This window comes from Callithrix jacchus, chromosome 8 (assembly GCF_049354715.1).
Source record: "Callithrix jacchus isolate 240 chromosome 8, calJac240_pri, whole genome shotgun sequence".
Taxonomy (NCBI): domain Eukaryota; kingdom Metazoa; phylum Chordata; class Mammalia; order Primates; family Cebidae; genus Callithrix; species Callithrix jacchus.
The window spans coordinates 104,825,695-104,833,830 of NC_133509.1; the positions used below are offsets into that span (position 1 = coordinate 104,825,695).

At 47.9% G+C, this 8,136-nt stretch overlaps 1 long non-coding RNA gene across 1 annotated transcript; it reads left to right on the forward strand.

Moving 5' to 3' along the window:
* The first annotated feature begins 2,814 nt into the window (after positions 1–2,814).
* LOC118145125 (uncharacterized) lies at positions 2,815–7,226 on the forward strand. The gene is made up of 3 exons (XR_004730296.3): positions 2,815–3,941; positions 4,438–4,564; positions 5,503–7,226. It is a non-coding gene; the product is annotated as an uncharacterized LOC118145125 (long non-coding RNA).
* Positions 7,227–8,136: the final 910 nt, after the last annotated feature.

An 8,136-nucleotide genomic window follows, 5' to 3' on the forward strand; every position in this document is an offset into this window, starting at 1 on the left:
TCTGGATTTTTCAGTTGACATGAGCTATCAATTTCTTTCTAGTCTAAGTTCGTTTAGTTCAAAGGTTTTGTCATGTGTAACCAAAAGATTCTTAACAAATCTTGAGAGTCTTTAGGTTGCATTATCTGTTGAAACTTTCAGATGTTGTCCACACTTTTCTTGTGTCAATGCAGTTGAATGAGAATTTTACAATGGAAAGCACAGGTCTCCCTGGGGCTGGGGTGGTCACTTTGCTGGGCACTGCATCAGGGGACTTGGGGGCTTGGGCCAGTGTATATTCAAGGGCCAGTCTTAGACAAGTCACTTAACCTCTGAGCTATGACAGGGGTGCAGAGATGGGAGGGGATTAGGTAATATCACGTCATCGTGATGTAACCCAGAAGCCAAGACTGCACCTCTGATCTGCTGAACTGGTTGCTGGGGAGTAATGAAGCCTTTAAATTAGGGTTGCCAGATAAGATACAGGACACCCAGTTAACTCTGAATTTCAGATAACTAATGAAAATTTTTATTATAAGGATGTCTCAAATATTGCATGGGGATATACGTACACTAAAAAATTATTTGTCGTTTATCTGAAATTCAAAGTTAACTGGCAATGTTACCCCAAACGCCCTCTCATTTTTAGGTTTCTCAAGGCGTACACACCAGGAAAGGTGACTCTGCAACTTCAATTTCAGTGATAAAGGAACCTGAGCCATGTAGTGTCCTGGGAAGAACAGGACTTTGTTTGTGGTCAGACTCTCATGAGGTCAAATCTCTGCTCCACTGTTTTGGGAAAGTTGTTTGATCGTTCTGAGGTCCGTCTCCATCCTCTGTTGTACAATGGGTTGGTAATTCACAGATGCCATCATAATACTTTGCAGGGTCTGACATCTGGGGCTCAATCAATGGTGGCCGTTGCTATTGATGCTATTCTTATTTGGACACATGAACAGAAAGTCCTGAGAGAGGAGATCAAAACCCATGACAAGGCAGCCCCCTCACTCCCACCCAGTCCCTTTCTCTGAGCCAGGGAGACTGCCAATACCAGAAGCAGAGGCTGGGGGTATGGAGGGGGCTTAGGGTGCTCTCTGAGGATCTCTTTGGGGCCTGGGCTTTTTGCTCGAGGTCAGTGTCTCATCTGGGATCCTGCTTTCTGGGGCTTAGGACTCCTCCAGTGGAGCTGGATCTGAGGTTGGAAGGAGAACCTGTGCTGACAGGTTTTGGAATGAACTAGTTGTGGGGATTAAAGAGAAAACTAGTTGGAGTGGGGAGCTGACCTTACTCTTCACAAGCAGGGCAGGCAGGTGCACAGTAATGATAGCTAAATTTACTGAATTCTTAGTATGTGCCAGGCACAGGTTTTTGTACTTTGAATGTATTACTTCATTTAATCCTCACAACTCCTCATTGTATAGGTGGGGAAACCGAGGCACAGAGGGACTAGGAAACTTGCCCAAGGTCGCACAGTGAGCGAGTGGGGACAGCCAGGCAGTTGTGTCCTCACATGCTCAGCACATTGCAGATCTTGTTTCATTTAGTTCTCACACGAGCCTTCTGAGGTCGGCGTGATTGTATCTTCATTGTGTAGCTGAGGGCACTGAGGGTTATACAATTTGCCCAAGGCCATAATTTACAGGGGCCACGATTCAAATGTGAATTTCCAATTTGCAGGTGCCTGGAGGTGTCAGGCAGGGGAGGAGGAGGCCAGTGATGACCTTTCCCCTCATGCCAGCCCTCAGAAAAGGTGGAAGTGCTTCCCTTATGCCTTTGATTTATAGTGGGGCAGGGGTTTAGATCCAGCTGTCAACTTGGGAAGCCACTTGAGGATTCTACTTTTAAAAATGGCCTTGTAATTTATAATAGTGGGGTAAAAACCACCACCACCATCCAAGCAAACAGGAAAACAACCTGAATGTCCAACAGTGGGGGAACCAGTTAAATTAATTATGGTATGAGCCCATGATGGCATATTTGGCAGATAAATTAAGAATCGCATATTTTCAGAAACTCTTAGCATAGGATAATGCCTCCAGATATAACTAAAAGCAAGAGATAAAACTGTATACATAACCCAATTCTAATTCAACAATAATTTTGCATATGACTTCTTATACAGAGAAAACAACTAGAAGAAAATAGAAAGTTGATGGTGGTTATCTCCAGCAAAATTAAAGGCAGTTAAAATGTTCTCAATTATCCTATTATGTACTTGCCACATGCTTTACAAATCAGTTCGTTGACTCACAGACCACTGAAGTTGAAAGGCAATCAGGTGGCATGCAACCACGGCGCTTTAACGATGGGGAAACTGAGCCCCAGGCCTGGGAATGCGGTTCAGGCTGGCTATGAAGCCAGGTGTGTTTGTCCAGCGGGCCCTGGGCTCGGACGTGGGGCTCTGCTGGGTGTAGGGGCGACACCTATGCTTCCAATACACGTAAGGGGGTGACCGTGTGGGGGGCGTGGGGCGCCGTCCCCCAAGGGGCACCTTCCCCCAAAGGGCACCTTCCCCCAAAGGGCACAGGTAGAGCAAAGCGGAGAAAGGAGGGGGTGAAGGTGGGGTGGGGGTTGGGTGGAAGGGAAGGTTGGGGAACCGTTCAAAAATGGAAACCAGATGAACCGTTCAAAGAGGAGCAAATTCTCCACGGCGCGCTCCTTTGTTGCGAGCGTGTGAGGCGGCTGCAGCTGCGTGCCTCGCCCCCAGCCCACGGCGCGATGGGGCGGACATGGATAACTGCATTAGATGCACTCAGCTCTTTTCAATAAAACGCTCTTGTTGGCGGCACAATAGGGAGAACGCGGCAGCAACCCCAGGCCGGCCCGAAGCGCCCTGCCCTCCTCCGGGAGAGCGCAGAGCTCACTCATTTTTCAGGGCTCGGCTAATTGACGTTTGGCTGCTGCACGGTTCAAAAGAAAAGGCCGAACTCAAGCCCACTTCCACCGGAAACCAGACGGCCCCTCCGCTGCCGCCCCGCCAGGGCTGGGTCTCTGGGGGCACAGCCAGGGACCACAGTGCAGCTGGCCGCAGGCGGCGCGGAGGCTGCGGTGACTTAGAATAGAAGGTGTCCTGGAGGCTTCTCCCAAAAAAGGCTCAGCGCGCAGCCTTCTAGTTTCTGTGTGAGGAGACAGGTGACAGCCACAAGAGCAAAGGGCAATTTCAGGGCTGGAAGACTTCATTAGTGATTACCCAAATGCCACATCCTTTTACTGATGCTAGTAAAGAGAGCCCAGAACATTCTTTTAAGTTAAAAAAAAAAAAAAAAAAAGGAAAGATTACTATTTCTTGACCCCTCCAGTGAGTTGCTTTAACTATGAATGAGGGGTTTACCATCCCGGGTTTACAGCTGTGGAGACCAGGACTTAGATTACTAGCCCACTAAAATCACACAGCTAGGAAGTGGTAGAGCTGGAATTTGAGTCCAGGTCTGTTTAAATTTAAAGCAGCGTTTTGAAACCTTCGCACTATTGACATTTTAGCCTGGATAATTCTTTGTTGTGGGGCCTGTCCTGTGCCTTGTGGGATGTTTGTAGCTTGTGGTGCTATCCTCCAGATGGCATCACCAAAAATGTGGCCAGAGATTGCCAAACGTCCCCTGGGGAGCAATTTGCCCTCTGTTGGAACCACTGTTTTAAAGCAACCCTGTCATGCTACATGAGCTGGCATGCTTATCTTCGCTAGGTTCAGGAATTTCATCTTTTGGGAAAACCAATTGACTGGCCACGTGGGATTCTTAAAGTTCAGCCACATGTGGTTCATGAGGGTGGTGGCAGGAGAAGAGTTGGCTGCATCAGACAAGGTTGACCTCTGTGTACCAGCACCCGAAGGTCTGTGGAGCGCTTGAGACATTTTAAATTGGGTGTCTGTCTGTCTACATATCTTGGGCCTCATTGGGTTGGAAGTGGTCCTAGTTCCTTCAACTGTGCTTCCCGTTTCTCTCTGCCAAGACTGTCCCACAGAGGTGAGCTGAAACCCTGCCCCCCCACCCCCATCCATTCATTTGCCAGATAGCAAGAGTAGCCTTGGCCCCTGGAAGAGCTAAAATATCGGGGAAAGCAGCTGGTGAAGGAAGGGGATGTCACCTGTGCAAAAACGGAGCAGGAGCCTCATCTAGAAATGAGTAGGGAGAGGACTTTGTTGCAGGCAGCTGGCCCACCACTGGCCCGAAATGCAGGGGAGGGGCTTCACCTGATCCTCATTTTTGGCTGCAACTTGTGCACAATCCTGCTTCTACCTCTGCAGCATACTGAGGCCTGCTACTGCTTTGGCTTATGGAATGGTTCCACTCCCCAGTCCCCAAAGTTCAGAGGCCACCCAAAAGCCAGCCCTAGGCTCTGGGGCCACACTGAACAGAGGCCCGTTTCAGTTCAGCTGCCTCCTCCTCACTTAGACAGAGTTGATTTATAACTGGGCTCCATTGTATTTGTTTTTCTAATTCTGGCCTTCTTCCTCCCCAGGTGACTTTTTACTGGCAATGACTTTTACCTAAGGTACATCTTGGAAGCGTGTCGGGCCTACAGGGAAGTTAGCGGCATCAGGGCCTACTGGACTTCAGGCCTGTCCCCAGCACTGTCCTGGACTGAGGTTTATTGAACATGCTCATAGGTGGAGGGCTCAGAGACTTGGGGATGGGGCTTATCTTTTAAAATTGAGCCCTCTCAAGAGAAGACAGAGGATAAGGGCTTGAGGAGCTCAAAGAGAGGAACAGACATCTGGAAAGAAAGGAAACAGGAAATTGGGACAGTAAAAGGCAGTCAGCATCTCAGAGGATGAGGGAGTAGGACTTTTGGTAACTGAAGTTCGTCTCATCTCTCTCTTCCTTTAATATGCCCATAAGCTTTTGGGGGGTAAGCTTAGAAACATACGTGCATGCACACAGCCTCAGTTTAGTTTGGTGTAGCATACATATCTTTCCTGCTTCCCCTCTTAGCCAATGATACATATTTGGTAGCCACAACTTCCTTCGAAAAGGACCATTTTGAAAAAGGAAGACATGGAAATAAGCATGTGTGTGAATCTGTTTGTGCTTCCACCACGTGTAACTGCTTTCTTTTAATTTCCTCCCTTTGAGTGTCTCCCCTTCCCCTGGGTGGTTTACGTTTGCCCTCCTTTTGCTGAGATAATCTGCACTCTCCAAATTCATTAGCTGCAACCCCTTCCTGCCCTGGGACAAAAAATAGGGCCAAACTGTTCAAAAGAACACATGGAAACCCCATTAATGCTGGCCCTAATTGTGCCAATTCAAACCCCTCAATAACTCTAATTAAAACCTGTCTTGAGCAGGGCGCTGAGTGGCAACACAGCTGTCATCCCAGACAATCACATAACAGCTATGAGAAAAGGGTCTCCTGTGCAATTTTTGGTGGTGGTTGTTATGGAAGGGGTCAGTGCCAGAGGATTAAGACAGGGGTGCAGTCAGAGTGGGGAACCTTGAAAAAGTCTTCCATGTCAGATCACAGTTTGAAATCAGAAGACCTTTAGCTTTTTTCCTCTAGCTGCCCCCTTTTTTTCTCCCTGCCCAGGCAGGAACACCTGCAAACTGCCTGGAAGGGGCCATGACCACCAGACACATGGATACCACAAGTTGACTGAAACATCTGAAAGAAAAGGAGCCCCTCCCCTCCCCCTCCCCGACCAGCAAAACCACACAGCAAAAGCCAAGAAAGAGTTTTTTTCTCTCCTTCCAACTTTGTCTTTTAGGATCCAGCTGCACTTTGCTGGGCACCATAAATAACTCTGCAATTACATTAATTGGTTGCATATTTGTTGACACTGAAGGAGAAGCTTTAAGGTTGGGGGAAGTGGGTTTCAGCTGCAATTTTCCACTCCTCCCCTTTGCCATCCCTCCGTGTCTGACTTCCAACCACCCTGCTTAGTTTTCCAGAATGGGGGGAAGTGGTGGGCTGATAGGCCAGTTTCAGAATAAGCGTTGATGACCTTCAGACTTATGTCTCATCTGTTGGCTGTCCCTGGATCTGTTGACCCACTGGGTTTGGAAGTCATGCCCCACTATGGGGGAACTGGAGCTGGCTTCCTGGCAACACTCGATGGAGTTTAACTTCCTCTGGAGGCAGGCTGTGGGGTGGGCTTCTGGTCAGGCATATTGTTTGGATCAAAGAACTGGCTAGACCTTTGCCTGAATCCCCAAACCCATCTTAGATTCCTGGCCACCTTAGAGAGTGTCTTGAATTTCATTCCTTGGGAAGTAGCAAGAACTTAGTTACCTCATTCACTCTATCTCAGTCAATGGGCAAGACCTGGAGTGTTCAGCTTGAAAACCAGCCCCCTGTTGGCTGGAGGACTTTGCGGAGTGGAAGATGACAGGGGGCAGGTAGCAGACTCTGAACCCCAGCTGACAGCTCCATGTGTGCTGAGGACCAGAGACTCAGGATTCATTTTCCCTCTGCCAAAGCTGAGCCTGGAGGAATTCCTCTGGGTCCTGGCCTGGGGCTGGAGGAGGAATGAGAGCGCATGAAACAGGCCTTGGAAGCTGCCCCACCACTGGCCCTGCTGAGTGGGCAGAGCCAACCTTGGGAGGAAGAGCTGTGCCTGCTTTGCTATCACTATTCCCTCAGTACCCAACATGAGCTGGGCACACGGGAAGCTCCCATCCAATGTCTGATGGGGAGATGGCTGAGGACTCCAGGTTCTAGTGTCCAGGTGCTCTGAGCTCTTAAAAAAGGAAGGAATTACCTCAATGTGAAATCAGATGGTTCCCTCCCACATGGTGTGGTGGAAAGAGCATAGACTTTGAGGCACATAGACTGCAACTTTAACATACCGACTTTTCAGAGCATCATAAGGACAAATACTCTCAGTTCAGTAAACACAAGAAAAGTGACTTCCTTTTCCTTTCTCTGTGAAACCAGTGAGGAAAATAACTTTCAGAATCGAAGATTCTGATTTCCTCATGGCAAAATCTGGACAATACAGTCCTGCAAATTAGCAAAGGGAGAAGCAGGCTTGAGACCCTGAAAGCCTGAGCAAGTCTGGCTTCCAAGCTGGCGCTCAGGCTTACTGCCTTGTATTTGCCTCTTGTATTTGCCTCTGCCTGGTTCTTCTCCCAGATGGTTGCATGTCCCTTACTCCTTTAGGTCTCTGCTAGAATACCACCTCATCAGAGTGGGCTTCCTTGAGCACCCTATCCAAAATAGCAACCTCCCCTCCCATCTCTAGCTCCCTACCCTGCTTTAGTTTTCCTTATGGTACATGTCACCCCCTGACCTATGACGTACGAGTTGATTTGTTACCTCTCTTCCTTATAACATTGTGAGTGTATGAGAACAGGAACTTGTTTGTTCATTGTTGTATCCACAGCACTTAGAACAGTGCCTGACACATAGCAGATGCTCAATTAGTATTTATTGAATGAACAGGTTCTGGGATGGAACCCATTCTCATCACCTAACAGGAAGAGAATACTTGTACCTAAAACTTTCTTGTCACCTAACAGGGAGAGAATACCTGCACCTAAAAATTTGTCAGGTCAAGTTACTCCATAATAAACACGTTGTAAAAGAGTCACCTTTCTCTCCTTTCCGAGGAGAGAAGTTAAGGAGATAAGGTCAGGGCCTTTGGAGCCAGATATTCTTGGCTGTACCCTCCCACAGCAGGGGGAACTGCGGATAATTACTGAGCACATCTGAACTGCGGTTTCCTCATCTGAAGGTAACAATGATTGTTACCTCATTGGACTCCTGAGTGAATTGAGATAACGTTTGAAAAGTGTTTATGGCGATTTTTGACACAAAGTATATATACATCAAAAAGTGGATTCCATCGCTGTTGTGGTCATTGTCATCCTCATGATCTTGAGGCTGAGACCCCCTTCCCAACCCTTAACTGGGGCTGATCTAAGGCTTGGCAATGCCATGAGGCAAATGCATACTTTTATTTTGAAATAAACTCCCCAACTAATCACACTTAGGGAGGGGAGAGCTAAGCCCTGTTTTACTGCTTTTATTCCTCTGCTCTCTTACTTTTGAAGCCTGCACTTGGTTGCCCATCACATAGTCTTGTAGATACAGAAGGACCACAAATTCCTCATCGAGTTTATTCCCTTGAGCTTGGACAGCTGGTGCAGAAGGTCCCCAAATGGTATTTGGGTCATTATCACCTTGATAAGGAATCTGATTTCTTTTCAAACCAGAATAGGT